Source organism: Oryctolagus cuniculus, chromosome 1 (genome assembly GCF_964237555.1).
Source record: "Oryctolagus cuniculus chromosome 1, mOryCun1.1, whole genome shotgun sequence".
In the NCBI taxonomy this organism is placed as follows: domain Eukaryota; kingdom Metazoa; phylum Chordata; class Mammalia; order Lagomorpha; family Leporidae; genus Oryctolagus; species Oryctolagus cuniculus.
Window position 1 is genome coordinate 49,284,794 of NC_091432.1, and position 22,421 is coordinate 49,307,214.

At 53.1% G+C, this 22,421-nt stretch overlaps 1 protein-coding gene across 5 annotated transcripts in view; it reads left to right on the forward strand.

The window, feature by feature from the left end:
- Window positions 1-22,421, forward strand: part of PLEKHA7 (pleckstrin homology domain containing A7) — a 221,816-nt gene that overhangs the window by 1,768 nt on the left and 197,627 nt on the right. The window lies entirely within an intron of this gene.

Genomic DNA, 22,421 nt, shown 5'->3' on the forward strand with positions numbered 1-22,421 from the left:
GCATCGCCTTGGCGCTTGGTAAATGTTTGTTCGCTGAATGAATGAACCAGCCAAAGGTCTGGGTCCTGGTCTGAGTATAGGGCTGGGTGTGCTTCAGGGGACTGCGAGTCAGAATTCATCTGGTCAGCAGCTTGGAAACAAGGTTAGTGTGGAGTGTGGTACCTGAAGAGATGCCCGGAGCCTCTCCCACCTGTTTGGGTTCTTGCACAGTGATTGGAAAGCTGATGGGTGAGATTTAGTCTCACTCCTCAAGGAGATTGTAATCTGGCCTGGGGAGGGAAGTGAGCAGCAAATAAACAAGAGGAATATTAACGCTGATTACTGTGCAGAAAATGAAGGTGAAGTGATGTGGACTGCCCGGTGCCTGGGCTGGATTGGGAGGTCAGGGATGGAGCTGAACAGGTGGCATCTAAGGTGGAATTTGATGAAGGAGCCATCCTGGGATGATGAGGGCACGCTGCAGTTCAGGAAGAGGGAGCAGCTAGTACACGGGCTCAAAGCACTGAAGAGCGTCAAGTTCAAGGAGCAGGAAGGCCATGGGAGATAGTGACATGAGAGAGGGCACAGGTGAGAGACAGGTACATGATACAAGGCTTTGTGAGTCCAAGTAGGGAGTTTCTAAACCGTATGCTAAGCCCAGTGAGAAGTCACTGAGGGTTTTATTTGAGCAGGGGAGTGGCATGATTTGGTTTGCATTTTTAGAAAGATCACCTGCTATGGGGAGGTGGTAGGTGGGCTGCTGTCGGGAGGCCGGAGGGTGTCAGCAGGTGGTTGCTGTAGTCAGGTGGGTTCCTAGTGGCCTGCCTTCGAGAGGGAGCACTTGGATGGAGAGTGGTATTCAGTGGTCACGAAGTCATACCTGCACACCTTCCCGATGAATTGAATGTGCTGTGGTGGTGACTCCCAGGGGCTCCAGCGCCTGTGGGGATGGCTCTCATATCCTTGAGATGGGAAGGCTGGGGCAGGAGCAGGTTTGAGTGGGGAGAATCATGAGAGCTTTGCCCTGAGATGCTGGAGGTGAATATATTAGTAGATGGATAGCTCATGGGAAATGCATATTATGGAAAAAAAAACTGTGCATGGATTTCCAGATTTTTGTTATCTAGACGTATCTTTTAATTCCATCTTCCATGAACTTTCCGAGGTACCCTTGAATGAATCGGAAGTTTTGGGGAGAGCAAGGCTGAAGAGATGCACCAGAGTATAACAGATGTTATTCAAGGCCTTGGGATCAGACGAAATCACCAGTGAGATAGGATAAGAAAGAGGAGATGACCCCAGCCTTGGGACAGCGCAGTGTGTAAGGTTGGGAGAAGAGGCGAACCCAGCAGATGAGAGTGAGCAGGGCCGGGAAGGGGGAGAGCCCAGGAGCCTCGCTGGAGGAGCTGGAAGGAAAGATGTGGGCTGAACTCATGGATCAGGAGGGATGGGCAGATCCTGTGCTGTGAAGAGGACTGAGACCTCAGCTGCTAACGGGAAGGCATGGCATGAGGGGAGTTCTCTTTTAAGTGGGAGACTGTAGGGCACATGTTGTTCTGCTGGGAAGGGTCTGGAGGAGTGGGAGAAATGAACTGAGACCGGAGAGTCGCTGGAGCAGTGTTTCTGAGCCGGTGGGATGGGGACAGACGGCTGTGGTCTAAGCAGCAGGTTCCTCACCTGTTTGGTAGGAGGAAAGGCTGCGAGTGCCATGAAGGGCTGGTCACAGCCCAGCTGGGGTCCTTTGTGGGGGGTGGTGTGGGGGTCTCTAAAGGCTGTCGTGCTGGCCCCTCCATGGTAACCATCCGAGAGGTCCCTGGTGGTTATTCCATAGCCAGCTGTGGTTCCCTATTCCTGAGAGCCTTGACCAAGTCCTCCCAGGCCGTGGGAGAGCTGTATATAGCGGTGTTAGAAGGTGGGGAGCCAGTGTGTGTGGGGGGGCTATTTCCTACCTCCTTATGTCATGATTTCTTGAGCGACTTTATGCTTTGGGAGTGGTTTTTCTCCTTTTCCCCACATAGAAGCTGCTTTGCTTTGCTCTGCTTCCTGAGACTTGCCTTGTGCTTTTCTGAATGAGTGAGTTTTGGGGAGAGGGTCCTCTAAGGAGCTTCAGTAAAGTTTCGGGAGGCACGCCCTGGCCCAAGCAATTTTATTTTTCCTCATGGGTCCTTGGACAGGGAAGCCCTGTGAGATGTTCAGGGTGCATCATTGCTCCTGATACTTGGCAGCTGTTTTAGAACCCTCCAGAGACCATTTCTTGCACAGAAAACCTTGAGCTTGGTGGTGGTGGGGGGGGTAAGGAGGGGTGGGAGGTGGGGTTTACTGTTGCTTTCTGCACTTTGGGTTCAGTTCTGCATCAGTGAGGGGCAGCGTGGGGACTCTGTTCCCAAGTCTCCTGATCCTGCACTGGTGATGCTGATGTGCCCTTTAGGAAGACTTCTTTCCCAGAGGTGCCTTTGCCAGGTATAAGAGTAATTGCAACAATGCCGTCACCAGTAACAGCACCTGTAACGGTGGTAGTCACAATGCAACAGCCTTGTCTGAGACCTTCTCTGGGACTATGCTGATCTAATTGTCACAGCAGTGTGGGAGGCAGGGACTGTTGCTAGTCCACAATAGGACTGGAATAGGGTCTGGAAACCGGTAGTCATCCTGGGTGCTCCTGCAGTGAACAGCAGGTGTATACCTTTACCTTCTCTCAGCTTTTCCTTCTGACGGTCCCCAGAGGCAGCTGGGCAGTGCTGCTTCCCCTTGTTTGGATGAAGCTGAGCTCTGTGATGGCTCAGTGACTTGGCCGTGGTGTTAGTTGGGACTAGAATGTGAGTCTTCAGTCTGTAACCACAGACCTGTCTCTGTGGCGGGTGTCCGTCTACTGACATGATAGTAGCCGTGGTCCAACATCAGGTCTTGGGTGGGACCCAGGACTTCCTGCCCATGGCTCTGTCAGACTGCCCCCCGCCCCCGGCCTCTCAAGGCCACACCCCTTCTTTTCCTGGGGCCTGGGGTGCCTTGGAAGGGCAGGAGCCCTTGGTCTCCAATGCTGACTGGTGGTGCTGTGTGTCTTATTAGTGAGAAATGGAAGACATCAGTAATCACTTAGTAAACACATTTTAGCAGACACAGCCTTTTCGCTTTCTTTAAGATTTATTTATTTTATTTGAAAGAGTTAGAGAGGGAGAGACAGAGGAAGTGGTCTTCTATGTGCTGGTTCACTCCCCCTAATAGCCACAATGGCTGGGACTAGGCCAGGTGGGAGCCATGAGCACCACCCTGGTCTCCCACCTGGGTAGCAGGGGCCTAAGTACTTGGGCCATCTTTTGACTTCTCAGGCACATCAGGAGGGAACTAGATCTGAAGCAGAGCAGCTGGGACTTGAACCAGTGTCCTGATAGAGAAAACCAGCATCACAGGCAGCAGCTTAACCTGCTGTGCTGCAACACAGGCCCTGCGGCCCCAACAGATGAAGGCTGGCGGGGCGGGGGGGATCTCCTAAAAGAGGCGTGGGGAGCTGGAGTGCTACACTGAGCTGCTCTTCCGGGTTCATGGAGCCCCACGGGCTGGGTTCTCGCTACATCAGGCTTTGAATAGGTCATGCGTCAAAAGACGATGAGTGATAGGAGGGACCCTGTCCCACGTGGGCCAAGGATGCTCCTGGAAGACAGACATCCTGTTCCTGGTCCTGAGACGCTGGTCCTCAGCCAGGGCTGGGCACTGCATAGGCACTTGGCAGGAAGAAAAGCCGAGCAGCTGGGAACGGCCCGTCGAGGCTGCCGCGTAGTGGGTGAAGCCACTTGTTGTCGAGCAATGCTGCAGGCGGGAACCTGGCCAGCGGTGGCTCCAGCAGCCTCGTAGCCTCAGCGTAGTGCATCTCTTGGCCGTTGACAAGGCCCCTTGCTCCCTGGCTGCCCGACTTGGGTATCATCCTTTTGATTTGGCTCCAGGGTCCTGGCCAGAAGCAGCTGATTGCACAAAGTCCTTTCTGGCTTCAAGTTTCTTTCTTAGCTTTGTTGGACTTTCAGGGATGTCTTGTCTAAGTTACATTCTCCTCTGGGCACCTGCCTCTAAGGTAGGGCAGGGAGATTCTTGGCAGAGACATTTCTGAGGCTTGGAGTGTGGCTGGCCTTGCCCTTGTGAGTCCTTTGGCCTGAAGCAGGTCCTAGAGGCAGGATGAACTACATAATTTTCAGGGCCCCAGTGCAAAATGAAAGCGTAGGAAAATTGTGCCATTGAAAGGTACTAAAGCAGAAAATGTTTTCCTTTTTCTTTCCCTCAGTTTGACACGGCTTTTCAAAATTTTACTATTTGTCATTCTAAATAAAGAAAAATTAAAGTTCTGAATGATTAACATGAAGTTTATGGTTCATCTCTCTATTGTGGAATGTAACATCTTAAATATAAACATCAGGGTAATTACTTGCTATGGTGAATCACCTCTCCCAGGCCCCACTCTGAGAAACTGCAGGGCATGAGTGCCCATGTCCAGGCCCCCAGGCAGGGGCAAAGAGCGGGGAGACCCAGCAGGGCTTGGGGTTCCCGAAGGCTGGGCGTGAAGAGCCTGTCCTGTGGACCAGAGGGAACAGGGATGAGACAAGGACCCTATTTCTACCTCTGCGAGGGTTACCCTCAAGATGATGCCAAGTTTGCAGTGCATGTGTTTTGTCTTCAACCTGTCTTTAAGTCTGAAGTTAAAGGGAGAAAAGAACTTGGGAAGTAAACGTGGGGCTCCCAGCCAGCTGTAGGCATCAAGCCTGGGCCCTTAGGGAAAGCCAGTGGGTACTGACAGTCCAGGAGGTGGCCCTCTTGAAGTCACCATCATCAGGGACCAACTTCCAGGCCACCCCCTCGGAAGGGGTTTGTCCTGGCCATCATGTCTTCTTTCCCAGACAAAGTTGAACTTGGTGATACTGAAGGTTGTCCTGTAGCCGGCCAGCCTGTTGGCTGTTTCTTGTCAAGGTACCCCTGGGAACTTTGTTTCTGGCCCGGAGGTAGCAGTCACATGTGGACTTTCTAGCAGCTTATACGTATTTGACCTGGAAATCCTGGAGCCTCTCGTGGTTGAAGGTTAAGGAGAGGCTCTCCTGGCCTTGCAGGTGTTGGCACAGGCCCATGCTGCACGTTTCATTTCCTGGTGGTTTATCAAGGGTGAAAGCAGGTTCATGTGTTAATGTCGGGTTCTGTGGGAAATGAGTAACAGGGAACGTTGTGTCCAAAGCCAAGGATTAAGAACGGTGATCCCTGCGGCGGCCTCGGCACAACCCCCAGAAGGATCTGGGAAGGCTTCCCCGAGGAGAACGTTTGCAAGGTGTTTCTTAAGCCTCTTTCTGCAGGGGAGAAGTGAGCTTCATGTGTGTGAAGGGCTGAGTGTAGGTACTGTGGCCTGGTGGCACGCTTCCCACTCTCCTGACATCTGCGGGAGTAGGTCTGGGGCCTCCTGAGTAGGGCACTGTGGGAGAAGGACGTGGAGGCGAGCTCGTCAGGGTGTGACCATTTGTGAGGCCTGGCTTTCTCTGCCTTCGGAGGACAGCCTGGTTGGGGTTCTTTCTGCCCAGCGCCAGGCTGCAGCATCTTGGTAACTGCCACGAAGTTGTAAGGATACATTGGCAGGGGAGCGCGCGTCGGGTATGGTTCTGTTTGCCTGTTGTTTTCAAATGGCTGTCAAAACATTTGCTTTTCAGTTGTCTGAAATGAGAAGCGTTTTGAGCTCGTGTTTGGTTGTTTTCGGAGTGCGCCATCAGCGTTGTCTGGTTTGAGTCTTGCGCTTGTTGCCTTGTTTCAGTGCAGAAAGTCAGGCTGGGGGTGGGGGGTGTCAGGGGCCTTCCCTGGGGTCACGGGCTGTAGAGCTGCAGCTTGTTTGGAGCTCAGGGCAGAGGCCTGGGTGTGTTCTTCCCCCAGACCAGGGCTTCTCGGGCCTCTTGGCCACAGATCGAGGGACAAAGAGGGTGGGGCTTGCTGGGGAGGCCCATGGCAGAAAGTGTCTTCCAGGTATTGCTTCAGTCTGAAAATTTATGCGGGCTTTGCTTTCTGCTAAATTTTTTTTTTTTTTTTGACAGGGAGTTGCAGACAGACAGAAAGGTCTTCCTTCCATTGGTTCACCCCCCAAATGGCCGCTATGGCCGGCACACTGTGCTGATCCGAAGCCAGGAGCCAGGCGCTTCCTCCTGGTCTCCCATGCGGGTGCAGGGCCCAAGGGCTTGGGCCATCCTCCACTGTACTCCCGGGCCACAGCAGAGAGCTGGACTGGAAGAGGAGCAACCGGGACAGAACTGGCGCTCCAACCGGGACTAGAACCCTGTATGCTGGTGCCTCAGGCAGAGGATTAGCCTAGTGAGTCACGGCACTGGCCTCATCTTAATTTTTGTTCAGTCCCCCTACCATCCTTTCAGATGAATACTTTGACAAGATGGGCCAGGCTTCTTAGTGTTTTCCATAGTAAGACTTTTTTTTTTTAAGATTTTATTTATTTGAAAGACAGAGGTACAGAGAGAGGTAGAGAGAGCGAGGTCTTTCATCCGCTGGTTCTCTCCCCAAGTGGCTGTGATGGCCAGAGCTGAGCTGATTTGAAACTAAAAGCCAAGAGCTTCTTCTGGGTCTCCCACATGGGTGCAGGGGCCCAAGGACTTAGCCATCCTCCATTGCTTTCCCAGGCACATTAGCAGGGAGCCGGATTGGAAGTGGAGCAGCGGGACTTGAACCAGTTTTCTTATGGGATGCTGGCACTGAAGTCCAAGGCACCACAGCGCTGGTCCCTCTGTAGTAAGACTTTGAGATAGAGCAGGGTGAGGAGATCCCTTGGGAACTTTCCAGCTGCAATGTTGATGCACTGTGGGCCCTGAGAAAAGCAATGCAGTTGTCTTAAGATTTCAACACTGATGTGGTCTTTCGCTTGGCAACTCCAGCATGCAGAAGGAGGTGGTGAGCATGGGCACTGGTGAGTGTAACCAGGCAGTGGCTGAGAGCACAGCTCTGTAGTCGTACTTCCTAGATTGTAGTTCAGCTCCCTGACCTTGGCAGGTCACCTACTTCTTCACCAGTGAACCGGGATTCAAGGTGAGGATCATGTGACTTAACTGATTGACTGGACTCAGCAAATGCCCGGCAGACATGCACTCCTCTCCTGTACATCCACATGGCTTTGAGGGTGGCTGGAGACGTGGGTTCTGAGTCCCAGTCACATTGAGCTGCTGCAGGAGAAGCCGGGAGCCCTTGAACTGGGTTTGCCTAGGTCCAGTAAGAACTGCATAGCCATTGTGGAATTAAAAGGATGTCCTTATTCTTGGGAAATACGCACTGAAGTATTTGCTCTTTAGTGATTATGGGGAAAAATTGTGTGCATGGGGGAGGGGTGGGTGACCAAGCATAGGGGATAGATTTTTTAAATATTTGTTTGAAAGACAAAGTTGGAGGGAGGAAGGGAAAGAGGGGTGGGGGGGGGGGGAGAGGGAGAGGGAGAGGGAGAGGGAGAGAGAGAGAGAGAGAGAGAGAAATCTTCCATTTGCTGGCTCATTTCCCCAAATGGAGGCAATGGTCAGCGATAGGTAGGTCAAGGCCAGGAGCCTGGAACCCCATCCAGATCTGCTACTTGGGTGGCAAGGGCCCAAGCACTGCTTTCCTATGCACATTAGCTGGGAGCTAGATCATAAGTGGAACAGCCAGAATGCAAACTGGCACTCATCTGGAATTCAGCATCACAGGTGGCAGCTTAACCTGCTGTGTCACAATGCCAGCCCAAGATTCATTGTTAATAGGGGGAAGGTTTAGGTGGGGGCACACAGAGTTCTTTGTGCTGTTCTTAGTTTTGTGCCTTTTCTGTAAGTTTGCAATATTTCCAAGTAAAGGTTTTTTTGTTTTTTTTTTTTTTTGTTTTGTTTTGTTTTTGTTTTTGTTTTTGACAGGCAGAGTTAGTGAGAGAGAGAGAGAGACAGAAAGGTCTTCCTTTTGTTGGTTCATCCCCCAAATGGTTGCTATGGCTGGTGTGCTGCGCCGATCTGAAGCCAGGAGCCAGGTGCCTCCTCCCAGTCTCCCAAGTGGGTGCAGGGCCCAAGGGCTTGGGCCATCCTCCACTGCATTCCCGGGCCACAGCAGAGAGCTGGACTGGAAGAGGAACAATCTGGACAGAATCTGGTGCCCCAACCGGAACTAGAACCTGGAGTGCTGGCGCTGCAGGCAGAGGATTAGCCTACTGAGCCGCGGCTTCGGCGGGTAAAGTGTTATTTTAAAAACAACACTGTAGAGTAGGTGTTGTGGTACAGCAGGTTAAACTTCCTGTTGGGACACCTGCATCCCATATTGGAGTGTGGTTTGAGTCCTGGTTCGAGTCCTGGCTACAGTGTTTTTGATCTGGCTTCCTGCTACAGTACCTGGGAAGCAGTAGATGATTGCTCAAGTACTTGGGTTTCTGCCACCCCGTAGGATACCTGGATGGAGTTCCTGGCTTCTGGCTTTAGCCTGGCCCAGCTCCAGGTGTTGTGGCCATTTGGGGAATGACCTAGTGAATAGAAGACCTGTTTGTCTGTCTCTGTCTCTGTCACTCTACTTTTCAAATAGATAAGTAGATCTTTAAAAAATAATAAAAAAAACCCATGATATAATCTTGTTTGTCAAAGACTGGGCTGTCCTTGGCCACAGGCAGCTAGTTGAGCCGCAAGGGTCTGATGGCCAAGAGCCTAGCATAATGGGTGTGGGGACGGCTGCTGGTTTACCTCTTTCCTGATCATTTACAGGGCTGCGCGGCTGCGGCTCTCTAATCCAGGCAGCCATCTGGTGATCAGCTCTGACCACTGCAGGACAGACCTATTATCTGGCCTTTCCCAGGTCACAGGTGTCAGTGATAATCTTCATGGTGCTTGATAGTTGGAAACGCATTCCTGCCTTTTAAATAACTGTCTTCATTTTGCAGAGCAGGCATTTGAGGCTGAGGATGGTTATTAAAAGATCCCCTTAGGGCCAGAGCATCATGGAGGGGCCTGGAACTTGAACCTGAATCTTCCTGGCTCTAAACCCTGTGTGACTTCCACCATGGTGTGGGATGCCTCTGACTCTTATCACTATTCTCTCTGTTCTGAATCCTCCCTATGGGTCTATCCCCAAGCTGGTTCTCTGCACCTTCCCTGATGGCCCTGAGGCAGAAGTCCCCTTGCACTTTACCCTGGGTCTCTCAGAAAGTCCCCATAGGACAGAAGAGTGATGGGTGGGTGGTCCCCAGGCAGGGTGGGGGCAGATCCCTGGTGCTCTGGGGAAGTGGACCTCCTTTAGCTGGGGCACCCTCCTGTCTGCCTCCCTCTACTCCTCCTACTCCCAGATGTCAGCTGACCCCAGCTTAGGGGCTGATGAGCCTCTTAAGCCTGCTTAGAGCCAGGCTGTCTTTCAGGTCCTGCCAAAAGTTTGTGTCCAGCGTCACAGCCAATGTTCTTGGGGGCTTTTCCTGCCAAGGCAGAGCCTTCACCTACTCTAAATCTGACAGCTTGGAGTTAATGAGTAGTCTCTTCCCAGGGCTGCTGGCTACCCCTTCTGCTGCCTGCAAACCCTCTGCTGTGCAGAGAGGATGGGCAGCGTGCCTGGGAGAGGCAGAGAGCAGAGGTCCCATTCCTGCCCTGTGCCCAGGCCCCTGGCTACACCTCATCTTGGTTGCTCTCCACCTAGGTAAAGTGGGAGATGAGATGTCCTCTCCCCTGGAGGGGTGGAGCCAGAGCAGTGGCTCGGATTCATTCAATAGCCTCTGTGGTATTCGTAGCCTCTCCACTGGCAAGCGGAGTTGCCCATAGCTGTCCCCAGATGGAGCCATGGGCCACCTTGAGAGGTGAGCTCCTCACCGGAGGGAGCTGGGTGATTTAGGTCAAGGATCCACCTGTTCTGACAGACTCTGATTATAAACATACAGTTTTTTTTTTTTTTTTTTGACAGGCAGAGTTAGACAGAGAGAAAGGTCTTCCTTCTGTTGGTTCACCCCCCAGATGGCTGCTACGGCTGGCACGCTGCACTGATCCAAAGCCAGGAGCCAGGTGCTTCCTTCTGGTCTCCCATGCAGGTGCAGGGCCCAAGCACTTGGGCCATCCTTATCTGTCTTCCTGGACCACAGCAGAGAGCCGGTCTGGAAGAGGAGCAACCAGGACAGAATTTGGTGCCCCAATCAGGACTAGAACCCAGGGTACCAGTGCCGCAGGCAGAGGATTAGCCTAGTGAGCCGCAGCGCTGGCCAGATGCAGTCTTTTTTATAAGAGTTATTAATTTTTTTAAAAAAATTGAGAGGTAGAGCTACAGACAGTGAGAGGGAGAGACAGACAGGTTTTCCTTCCAGTGGTTCACTTCCCAGATGGCCGCAACGGCCGGAGCTGTGCCGATCCAAAGCCAGGAGCTTCTTCTGGGTCTTCCACGGGGGTGCAGGAGCGCAAGCACATGGGCATCTTCTACTGCTTTCCTAAGCCATAGCAGAGAGCTGGATTGGAAGAGGAGCAGCCGGGACTCGAACTGGCGCCCATATGGGATGCCAGTGCCTCAGGCGGAGGATTAACCTACTATACCACGGAGCCGGCCCCTAAGATTTATTTTTTATTTATTTGAAAGGCAGAGTTAGAAAGGAGGAGAGAGAGCTTCCATCCACTGGTTCACTCCCCAAATAGCCATAAGCCAGGCCAAGCCAGTAGCCAGAAGCTTCTTGCAGGTCTCCCATGTAGGTGCAGGGGCCTAAGCACTTGGGCAGTCTTCTGCAGCTTTCTTGGTCACATTAGCAGTGAGCTGGTTTGGAAGTGGAACAGCTGGATCTTGAACCAGTGCCAAATGGGATGCTGGTACTACAGGCTGAGGCTTAACCTGCTAGCCATAATGCTGGCCCTGCACATGCAGTCTTCTTGCTGGGTGCTGGGGAGAGAAACAGAGGTCACCATGTTAGTCTGCCTTCTGGAAAGGGCCACAGGCCATCTGGACAGTTTTGGGGGGCCTGGGTTGGGGGATCCTTGGGAACAGGTGCTTTGGAGGGTCAGTGAGGAAGGCCAGGGAGGAAATGTGCAGGAGTTGGAGCCGGGGAGGGACATAGTGCCTGTGTGAGATTGAGACTGGGGCTGGGTGAGGACTGAGGACAGGCCCTGGGAAATCCCTCACTGGTGGCCTGGCTTCAGGGTCTAAGGCTGCCTCCAACACCCGATGGCCCCAAGTGTTGTTTGGAGAACGTGGTTTCTGGAGTCCGAGTGCAGGGTTGAAATCCTTGCTCTGCTACCAGCTCGGGTGTCTTCATCAGTTAAATGGGGACTGCGATTTCCCCCTCCCTCAGAGCAGTGCCTGGTGGCTTGTGCATGCTGTGTAGCAATGAAAGTGCTATCCTAAGGAAGCCCCTTCCTAGGGTGACACGTGGCACTGTTGTGCTCTCTGGGGACTTCCCCTAGGGTCTGGCTAGCCTGAAGGAAAATTGTGCATGCTTGAGACTTGTCTTAAAAGGGAAGCTGGGCACTAAATGGTTGATGCTTAAGACTCCTTGCCTGGAAAGCTCTGGGCGGCAGTGCTAGGCCAAAGCCCCAAATGGGAGCTCAATCCAGGTCTCCCGTATGGGTGGCAGGGACCCAGCTGACTGAGACATCTGCTGCCGCCTCCCAAGGAACAGAGCAGTCTGATATGGGATGCAGTCTTTACTGCTAGGCCAGACACCTGGCCCTGCCAGTTGTCCTAAAGATGGCCACGTTTGGTTTCCACTCTGTCCGTGCCCCATCTCTCGGGGTTCTGATGTTTGCAGTGCCTGACAGGGCTTCTAGCTCCCTTAGGGGGAGGCGGCCACTTTGGTGCCTGCATTGGGACACAGAATGAGGTGCAGAGAGGGTAGAGCTGAATTTCAGCAGTGTTCTAGAACGCTGAGCCAGAACCTCCAGGAGCCAGTCTGCTACACATTGCACAGGTGCCTCGGAGACGCTGAAAGTGAAACTGTCTCTGAGCTCGGCTTCCCCATCTGGGTAACAATGATGTTCTTTCCCACTCTGGTGTTACTTGAGAATTCAACACGGCAGACTTGAAGCTCCTGGCTTGAATTGTTACTTGGCACCTAGTAGGTGCTCAGGCCTTGCGAGTCTCTGGTTACAGGAGGCTGTCTGCATCGTCGGGACTAAGCTGTGTGACAGACCTGGAGAGCAAATCGGCAGGCACAGCTGTCTATTCGTATCCACTCCACTTCCTGGGAAGTGGAGCCAGATGCCTAGGCAGTTCCCTTCATTGCTTTCCTCAATGGAGCTGAGGAATGTACTGCCCTCGCCTCCTGCCCCAATGATGCCGTCAGTCCCTAAGGAACAGTGTGGCTGGTCCTGTGGATGACCGCTGCCTGCGGTCTGTGTCTGCCTGGGGGGACACAGTGACCCTCCTGAGGGCAGAGGAGGGCTCAGGTTTGACGGGTCTTGCCAGGTGATCGGTGTTGACAGCCAGGCACAGCAAGCAAGCTGCAATTAGGTGGAGAGTGGGAGTGCTGGGTCTGGGAGGATCCACGTGTCCCAGCAGACCATGGTGGAGATGAGTAGGTCAGAGATGTGTGTCTGGCATCTTGGCCTTTCCCGAGCTGGTTCTGGGGGATATGGTGACTCAGTCCTGTGAATAGCTCACCATCTCCCTGGGGACTGAGGCAGGGCCAGAGGCAGTGCTCAGCCAAGTAGGTGTGGCTTGATTAGACAATTGAAATGACCCTCCCCAGGCTGGCAGACCTAGGAGAGAGAGGGTAGATTGGCATTGAGAGTAAATTGGGGTCTCCAGGGTGAATGGGGGAGGGAGGCCCCAAAGCCAGTGGTCAGGAACCAAGTGAGGAGAAATGAATCCCTACCCTCTACAATAAAGTGTTTGGGGAGAGATTTTTCTCCACATTTTTAACCTGATGATATGGGGTGGGGAGGATGAATGCTGTGAAACTAAACACCCATAATCACTGTACCATTAATGCATTTCCAAAGGGAATCGGTGGTACCTGAAATTACATCCATTTACTGAGGCTTTGAATAATTACATTTTTTTTTTCACCTTCGTGTGTGGGTGGGAGCTGGAGGGAGCTCAGTCGGCCTCTGCTGTGACTTCCCAGCCTTCCTCACCTGCAAATGCGTGGGTGGGTTTGTGTGTTGGGCACCGTATGGTTTCTTTGGGGGAAAGTTATTGGCTTCCTGTTCTGTGAATACATGGATATTCAGATTAGAGCCCCAGATAAGTCTTCTGATTCCCCAAGGTGCCCAGCGAAAGGAGATGCAATCACTGTGTCATGAGGTGATCTTGCTGGCTGCCTCCTTGAGTTAGTAGAAAGCTCTGAGATTTTGCTCTTTCTCCTTCAAGCACCCTGCTTTGTGCTGGGTTCTGGGTGCAGCTCTGCTGTTCCCACTGCACACTTCAGATGGGGCAACTATGGGGTCTGGGTGAGCCATAAGCTTGGATGCCAGACTTTGTGGTTGAGGAACTCAAACAGGTTTTATAAGGACCCCTGTTGTTGTCTGTCCCATGGGCCTTTTGCAGAGATTAAATGAGATTGCATGTCAAGTACTTAGCTCCCAGAACAGATTTTAGCATTTATATTTATGAGCGCAGATATTTTGTCTTTTCTCTGCAATGGCTGTACTGGTCCAAACAGATCTGGGTAATTCCTTGACTTTGATCCTGCAGGATTCTTCTGACCTACACAGAGGGCACCTGTCTGTGCTGTCCAGCTGGGTCATAGATTCAATTTCTGGCATCTTCTACCAGAGTTGTGTTGAGTGTCCTGGAGGGTTGAAACAAAGGGTGAAAAATGTCCAGCTTTCCTTGCTGTTTTTAGCCACAGCTGCTTCCTAATTGTGACCTTGGCTGTGATTGCTTGTGGGCTGAGACAGTTTGGGTATCGTTCTAGCAAAGATCACGTCTGACCTGAGCCCTAGCTCACTTCCTCCTGGGCAGGGAAGAGGAAGTCCCAGTGCTGATGGAGACTGGATTCAGTGTAGAATTTTTGTAGTCGTGTTGGCTGTGTCCCTGGTACCCTATTTGTTATTCTCTGGTGGGGGGTGGATATCAGGGAGCTGGTGAGGCAAGGCGTCCCTGTGGTTTCCGGTGGTCACCTGGTATGTGATTAAGGGTTGGGGTAAGGGTGCAGGTGCCACACAGAGAGGGGAGTGCTCGGGAAGGGCATAGTTCAGGGACTGGGGGAGTCGGCCAAGGCTGGGGGTATGGGTTCTTGTGAGCTAGGGTGGGGAGGAGGGGGAGTGGATGCTCACTTGGGGAGTCCCTTCATGTGGCAGATTTTCACCGAGCACTTGATATGTGCAGGGCACTGGTCTGTGGGTGCCAAGATGGGTAAAGCGGAGTAGAAGAAACAGCATGGAAGGGCAGACTCGCCTGTGGTTAGGAGCATGGGCTCTGCTGACGAAGTGCCTGGGTTTGCATCTCATACCTGCTCCTCACCAGCTCTTGTGATCCTGAGCAGATCTCAGTTATTTCATCTACAAAACGGGGATAATAGTAATTGTGCTGGAAACTAAATGCGATACTACAAAACACTCAGGGCAGTCTTCAGCGTAGGAAGCACTGTTGCGTGTTGGCTGTTGATTAGCCCTAAAATGTTAGTGCGATGGTAGGCATCTTGTTCGTTGTCTTCACTGCCCTGTGACTGCCTCCCAGAACGTATCTGGGACACAGCAGTCCCTCCATTAGTGAACCAAAGCACCACCGGTTTCCTCAGGGGGCTTGGGAGCTTGCACTGCGGCGGGGACATAGATGTGTCCCAGATGAGAGGACACTGTGCAGATAACTAGGGGAAGCATGGGACTGGGGGACATGGAGGAGGCGTGGCCAGGAAGGGCTGGGGGTGGGGGGACAGGCCCCAAGCTGGATGTTGAAGAGCAGCAGGGGTTTGTTGGTGACAGGGGAGTCTGGGTGCTACAGCAGAGGATGTGACTGTGTGAGGACACCACACGGTCAAGGACATGGGGAGAGGAGATAGAGCTTCCTGCTGCTGGCCATGAGGGTCCCGGGCAGGTGTTGGGAAAGAAAGTGGAATACAGTGGGTGTGGTGGCCGTACCCTGAGACCGCATAGTAGGTGGGTGCCTGTGTGGGACCCCACCGGGCAGGTGAGGATTAGCCTCCCAGTGAGAAGGGGGCAACACATCGCAGCCTGGCAGCACTCCTAAACAGGTACAGTTGGGCTGGGCTGTGTGGGTGTCCGAGGGGTTGCCTAGCGTCCACCTGACGCCTGGAGGTGAAGTAGTCCCCTTGCTTTCACTCACAACCGGGGCCCTCCAGGTCGATTCCAGGGGTCTTCACACCAGTGTACGGGAAGCCTGCTTTGCAGCCTGGGCAGCGGTGGGACGGCGTGGGGGCCGCCAGGAGGAGAAGGCCAGGGTGGAGTTAATGAAACACGTGGATTTATTAAAACCAAAGCAAGACTGCGGGACAGAATCCTCTTTGTATTTAGGCCCTTGCTCCCCGCCAGTTCACCGTGCTTCCTTAGTGATCTGATCCCGACACCTTTGCCAATAGAGAGGCAAAGAGGGCCAGCAGGGAAGCTGTCGCTGTTCTCAGGCCTTTGGCACTGGTTTCTGTGGTTGATTGCTGAGCAGGCTCTGCCGAAGTCCTTCTGCAGGATGTTTAAACTTTAACTCCGGGGCCGGGCATGACGAAAACCATGACCGTGACGTTCGCCAGTGTGGGAGGTGGGGCCGTCTACACCGTGGCGCCTGGTGCTGTTTGCCTGTCAAGAGGATGCCCAGAGGCGAGCAAGAAACCCTGCCCTGGGCAACCACTGTGCTGCTATGGCGCCATGGCCGTGGCCCCTGGTGATCCGTGCTGCAGGCACAGAGAGCTGCAGGTACCTGGAGGGTAGAGGTCTTCATGGGTGACCTCCCTGCACTGCCTGCTTCTGGTGGACTGGAGCCTGAGCACGCGTTTAGGATTGGCCGGGGGCCTCTGGCCCAGCCTGCAGGAGTGCACGCCCTATGCTGTGCCTGCAGCCCTGAGGCTGGAGGGAGGGGCCAGGGCCGGGGTCTTCCTGAGCCTCTGCTTCTTCGGCAGGGTGGCGCCAAAGTTTTTTTTTTTTTTTTTTTTTTTTTTTAAGATTTACTTATTGATTTGAAAGGCAAAGTTACAGAGAGAGGGAGGCAAGACAGGAGAATCTTCCATGTGCTGGTGTGTGGAAGAGGATCCCATGGGACCCCGTGAAACGCTGCTTGGAGGGCTCTTTCTATGATGACGCTGTTCACACATTATTTGCCGTAATCCTCATGATACCCTAAAATGTCATTACTCCCATTTTTAAACATGTTTTTATTATTTTCATTTTATTAGAGATATCTTCCATCTACTTGTTTAATCCCCAAATGCCCATAACTGCCAGGGCTGGGCCAAGCCAAAGCCAGGAGCCCCCAGAATGCCATCTGGGCTTCCCACTCTGAGTGGCAAGAACCCAAGGACTTGAGCTACCTCCCAGGATGCACATTAGGAGGAAACAAGAAGGGGAGCAGAGTGGCTGGGACTGGCACTGCATGGGAAGCAGGTGCCCAAGCAGTGGCTTAAACCGCCCACCCCTATTCCTCCCATTTAAAGGTGAGGACAGAGGGTCCCAGGGAGGCTGCCAGTTCAGGGTCACACAGTGCATCCTGGCTTCCCACCTGTCAGTCAGCTTATGTGTAGCACAGCACATTTACATATTCATTCTTTCACCCTTCCCAAGAGACCTCCAAGGTGGTTTGTCAGGATTCTGGCTCACACAGGAGGGGCTGAGTCTTAGTCCCAGAGTCCATTGCCAGTCCACTGAAGGAGTTCCTCCCCCCACCCTGAGGAGCCAGGGTTCCTCCCAGGCCAGACCTGATGCCTCACCACCTTCCTTCCTGCACAGTCACGAGGCCTCCCCCCTTGATGTGGCTCTCGAACTTGCATGCACAGGCTGAAGCTTGGTGACGCCAGTTCAGTTTGTCCTTGGGTCTGTCCAGTACAAGCATCTGGAAATGTCCAGGACTACCTGGCATTATGCACGTTTCCAGGGAACTTTTTTTTTTTAAACGATTTATTTTTGAGAGGCAGATTACAGATAGAGGGAGAGAGAGGTCTTCTATTCATTGGTTCACTCCCCAAATAGCCACAGTGGTCAGAGCTGAGCCAATCTGAAGCCAGGAACCAGGAGGTTGGGCTGCTTGGGCCATCTTCCACTGCTTTCTCATGCCGTAAGCAGAGAGCTGGATCAGAAGAGGAGCAGCCAGGACACAAACCAGCGCCCATATGGGATGCTGGCACCACAGACGGAGGCTTAGCCTACTACACCACAGCACCACCAGGCCCCTCCAGGGAACTTCTAAGTGTCATCATCTCTCCTTTGAAGTGTACCCAGGGTCAGATCTCTGTTCAGGTGGCCTTTTTGGGGTGACTTTTCTTGACTTCTGGCCCTCAGCATGCTCTGTTTTCTTAGTACTGCTTTCTCTTTCTTACCCAGATGTATATTTAAATTTTTTTTTATCTCTTCCCACTAAAGTTTAATCTATGAACACAAGGAACCATGTTTTGTTCAAGGCTGTACTGCTAGTGCCTGGACTAGTGTTTGGAATGACTGTTGACTGTGTTTGTTAGAGGCTGGGCGAATGCTGTGTAAGTCTCATTGGGATGCTGCCTGGTTAGCCAACCAGCTGCTGACAGGTGCCCCCTTGCATTCCAGCAGGCTGTAGCCTGGGAGTCCCAGAGGCAGAGGGAAGAGCTGTACCTTGGCTCAGGTGTCACCAGACTCCTCTCTAGTCTGGGGATCACGTGGTGTCTTTGTTTACATCTATGCTGGCTTCCTTTTCTATCTGAAAACATTCTCCATCTTGCCTGTCCTCAGTGACTATGGTGAGTTAAAGTGGGTTGGCTCACTAGCCAGCTGCTGGGAGTATTTGAGTGCCCACTGAGTCCTCAGGGCCACGCAGACACTGGTTTCTGCCAGAGGAGCTGCTGCCCCTGTCTGCCGTCTCACTCCCCGGAGAGCTGGAGCTAAGCTGTGCACAAGACAGCATTACAGTTTAAAGCTCTGGGATGTAATAGACCAACCAATGCTGAGTGAACGCTTGCCGTGTATAATCCGTGGCCACGATGTTTCTGCAGTTATCTTGTTTAACCCTGTTATAGCTGTGAGGTTGAAGACTGTGTGCCCATTTGATCAGAGAGTGAAATTAAGCTTCAGAATTGATGGAACCAGGACTCTCACAGACTTTAGTGTGTTAGGAATCACTGAGAGGCATGGGCGTTTGGTGTCATGGTTGACACTACCTGGGACACCTGTGTCTCATATCAGAGTACCTAAATTCAAGTCCTGGCTCTGGTCCCAATTCCAGCTTCCTGCTAATGCATACCCTGGGAAGCATCAGGTGATGGCTCAAGCATTTAAGTTCCCAGCTCCTGGTTTTGGGTTGGCCCAGCTCCACCTGTTGTGGGCTTTTGGGGGTATAGATGAGAGATCTCTGCCTGCCTGTCTGTCTCTGTCTCTCTGCCTTTCAAATAAATATATAAATAGGTTTTTTTTTTTTTTTTTTAAGATTTACTTATTGATTTGAAAGGCAGAGTTACAGAGAGAGGGAGGCAATACAGGAGAATCTTCCATGTGCTGGTTCACTCTCTAAATGGCCATAAGGGCCAGTGCTGGGCTAGGCCAAAGCCAGGAGCCAGTAGCTTTTGCCAGGTCTCCCACATTGGTACAGGGGCCCAAGCACTTGCGTCATCTTCTGCTTTCCAGGCACATTAGCAGGGAGCTGGATTGGAAGTGGAGCAGCCAGAACTTGAACCAGCACCCATATAGGATGTTGGTGCCACAGTGGGCAGCTTTACCCACTATGCCATAGCACCGGCCCTAAATTTTTTTTTTTTTGACAGGCAGAGTGGACAGTGAGAGAGAGACAGAGAGAAAGGTCTTCCTTTTTCCGTTGGTTCACCCCCCAATGGCCGCTGTGGCTGGCGCACCGCGCTGATCTGAAGCCAGGAGCCAGGTGCTTCTCTTGGTCTCCCATGCGGGTGCAGGGCCCAAGCACTTGGGCCATCCTCCACTGCACTCCCAGGCCATAGCAGAGAGCTGGCCTGGAAGAGGGGCAACCGGGACAGAATCCAGCGCCCCGACCGGGACTAGAACCCGGTATGCCGGTGCCGCAGGCGGAGGATTAGCCTATTGAGCCACGGCACTGGCCCAAATTTTTTTTTTTTTTTTAAAGGAGTACCTAAGGAGGAACCCATAGCAGGCCATGAAGAGCTGGTGGTAGTTGGGGCGCTGGGACAGTGTGGCAGAGCATAGCACAGATGGTGAGACATGCGTGTTCTACACGCTGTGATGTGGTTTTGAGGCAGCCTCGAGTATAGACGGACATTACCTGGGAACAGGCAGAGGATGTTTTTAATGAAGCTCCGGCAGCTGGGGAACTGTGGTGAAACCCTGGTGTTACCCTGCCCCCACCCCTCGGACCTGTGCCATCCCAGTGTGACCAGGGGCCTTCCTGGACACTGCTCAGCCAAGTGCACACAGCTCAGCCCAGCTCCAGGAGCAGCTTTGAGCAAACCTCTCCAATCTTGGAGGTTTTGTGGTTGGGGAAGGCAGAAGGGACTGGGTCCTAGGGAGGGTGCTGGCATGACTCAGTTCTGCAGGTCTTTATGAAAGGCATGCTTCTTGCTACCCAGCCCCTGCTGGTGGCATTGGAGGTGCTGAGAGAGGGAGAGAGAGGTGGCCATCTTCATGGGGTCAGTTTAATGGACTTGTTCATGTACTCATTCTTCCATTGTCATGTATTTGTTCACTCTTCTTGCCAGGTGGCACTGTGACAGATTCTGAGGCTATAAAAACAAGATCTTCAGGGTGTTCACAGGGAGCGAGATAAACCAAAGATGCTATTCAGGGTGGCGAGGACCATGGGACAGGCAAACAAGGTGTGGCTGCACTGTGCTACCTGAGGCCGGGGGGCTATGGGCTGGCAATTCACATCTCAACCCAACCTGACCATTTTGACTCCAGGCAGGTTCCTGGTCTGGACTAGATACTTCAGTGCTTTATATCTCTCTCCTTCAGATCAGTCTGGTGTCAAAATTGTCTCCATTTTGTGGCTGAGGAAATTGAAACTTGGAGAGCAAGAGTGACTTGCCCATGGTCACTCAGTAAGGGGCAGAACAAGTGTTGCAAGCCAGGTTCATCTCCAGAGTTCTGCACTTCCTGCTCCAATGAGCTGAAGAGGGGGTCCTTGTCCATGGTTCTGTGAGGCCAGGTCCCTCTGGGACAGAGGCATTTATTGCCCTGGACTCTGTAGCAAGGACACTGGGACCAGCCAGTATGCTCATTCTGTTTGTTTGTTTGTTTGAGAGAGTTACAGACAATAAGAAGAAGAGACAAAGAGAAAGGTCTTCCACCTGCTGGTTCATTCCCCAAATGGCTGCAATGGAGCTGTGCCTATCTGAAGCCATGAGCCAGGAGCTTCTTCTGGCTCTCCCATGTGGGTGCAGGGGCCAAAGCACTTGGGCCATCCACTATTGCTTTCCTAGGCCATAGCAGAGAGCTGGTTCAGAAGAGGAGCCGCCAGGACCGGAACCGGTGCCCATATAGGATGCCCGTACTGTAGGCGGATGATTAACCAAGTGCACCACGGCACCGGCCCCGCTCATTCTGTTTTATGCTGTATTCATAGAAGTACGGCCCTCACCATACAGGGGATCGTGGTGCTGCTGTGCTCCGGCCAGGTCACAGGCAGAATCTTGGGTCCCATTCTCAGATCACCCTTTTAAGAAAGATGTGGTCATTTGGAGCCCTTCCGAGGGGTGACCATGATGGGCATCGGAAAGCTCTGTCTCCTGAAAGGACAGAGGGAGGGTGGATTTCTTATGGGGAGGAGGAAAACCATAGAGACATGAGCCCTGGCTGCCAGTGTCCTACAAGGGTCCCACTCCTGTAAAAGCTACAGGGAGAAAGGTTTTGGCACCAAGTTTGCAGCAGAACCTTCTGAACTATCTTGGTATGTGGCGAGTTCACCATCGCCAGAGGTAATCAAGTGCAGGATGGAGGCAATGGAGAGCATGAAGTAAGTGCCCTCTGCCATTCCTCTGCTCAGGGTTTCTGACTCTGGCTGTGGCTCCCAAGGGAGGGGCCTTAAAGAGAAGATTTTGAGTTGAATCTTTTCAAGGCCAGCTCTCCACAGCAAGCTCCAGGGTTGCATGTCCCCCCAGGTGTAGTGGGGAGAACACAGGGGCAGAAGCAGAATTCAGGGACCTGGGTTTGATTCCAGGCATGGCCCCTTTGCAGCCGTGTAGAAGGGGATCGAGTCAGTCCCTGCAGGGCCTTTGTGAGATGGTGAGTGAGGATGAACTTTGTCAAGGAGAGAGGAGACAAGCTCCAGTCATCAAGAGGCACGGTTCTGGCCATTGGGACTGCAGTCAGCTCCCAGAAGCCTGGCCTGGAAAACATCAGTGGTGACCTGGCACCTGTTCGTGCCTGGGCTCTGGTTCTAGGTTCACAGGGCCCTCTGAGAAACGTGGTGATAAAATGAATTCCTTGACAGTCGTGATGAGTAAGAATCCTCAGCCCTCGTGACCAGTTGCATGTGGGCGTGTGGGAGGCAGGAGGAAGGACTGGTACAGGTGACAAGGGAGGGACCCAGGAGGCCCTCCTGGTGGAAGTGACACTGGAGTTGAGCCTAGACGGAGGCTTCCTTATGCAAAGAAGGTGGGCAAAGGTTGCCGCAGAAGCAGAGGCCTAGAGGAGGCCAGGGCCTATGGGCTGAGGATGACGTGGGGGTAGGGGTGGGGCAGCCCCCTCCGGCTGGGAGACGGCCTGCTGGCTGCTCTCCTGTGGTTGATTGCAGATTGACGCAGAAGCCTGGGTCATCACTAGGCGGGGAGAAGCTCTGGGCGGGATGGACAGGGGGCGGGGCAAGCTGAGGGTCGAACCCATGCCCCACACCTCGTTCAGGTCCTGTTCCACGGTGCCCCACGGTGAGACTCTGCCCGGAAGCCATCCTTCTTGGTTCTGCCTCCTGCCAGGCTGTTCCGTCTGAAGGAGGAGAAACAGGAGGGAGCAAAAGGTGAAGAGGTGTGTTTACTAAAGGGGCTGGCTGGACAGGTCTCCTCCGAGAGGCCAGACCGAGGCCAAGGTCTGCTCAGCTGGCCCCAGTGGGTGGAGTCAGGCTTGGCCAGCCACCAACCGGGGAGCCTTGGGTGGAGGGAGGCTGCCAGTGGGGAATGAGGGTTGTCGGAGGCCCAGGCTCCTGAGAACAGTGGGCTGAGCAGATCAGAGCCCCACATTCCTTCTTGGGAGATTAGGGCCAGGGAGATTATGGGAAACCCGGGAGGTTGGAGGAGACCTGTAAAATTCCCATTTGGGGCAATTAATTTGATGGATTGTAAAGCAGCTTGCTACTTCCTCTCCCCACTCCCTGGCCTGGGCTGGGCTGGGCTGGGCTGGACAGCCTGTGAGTGTGCCCGAGACTGCCCTCCTGGGTGTCCTGTGTTACCTGTCTGGGCTCCCTTGTTACTTGAGTGGGCAAGAGTA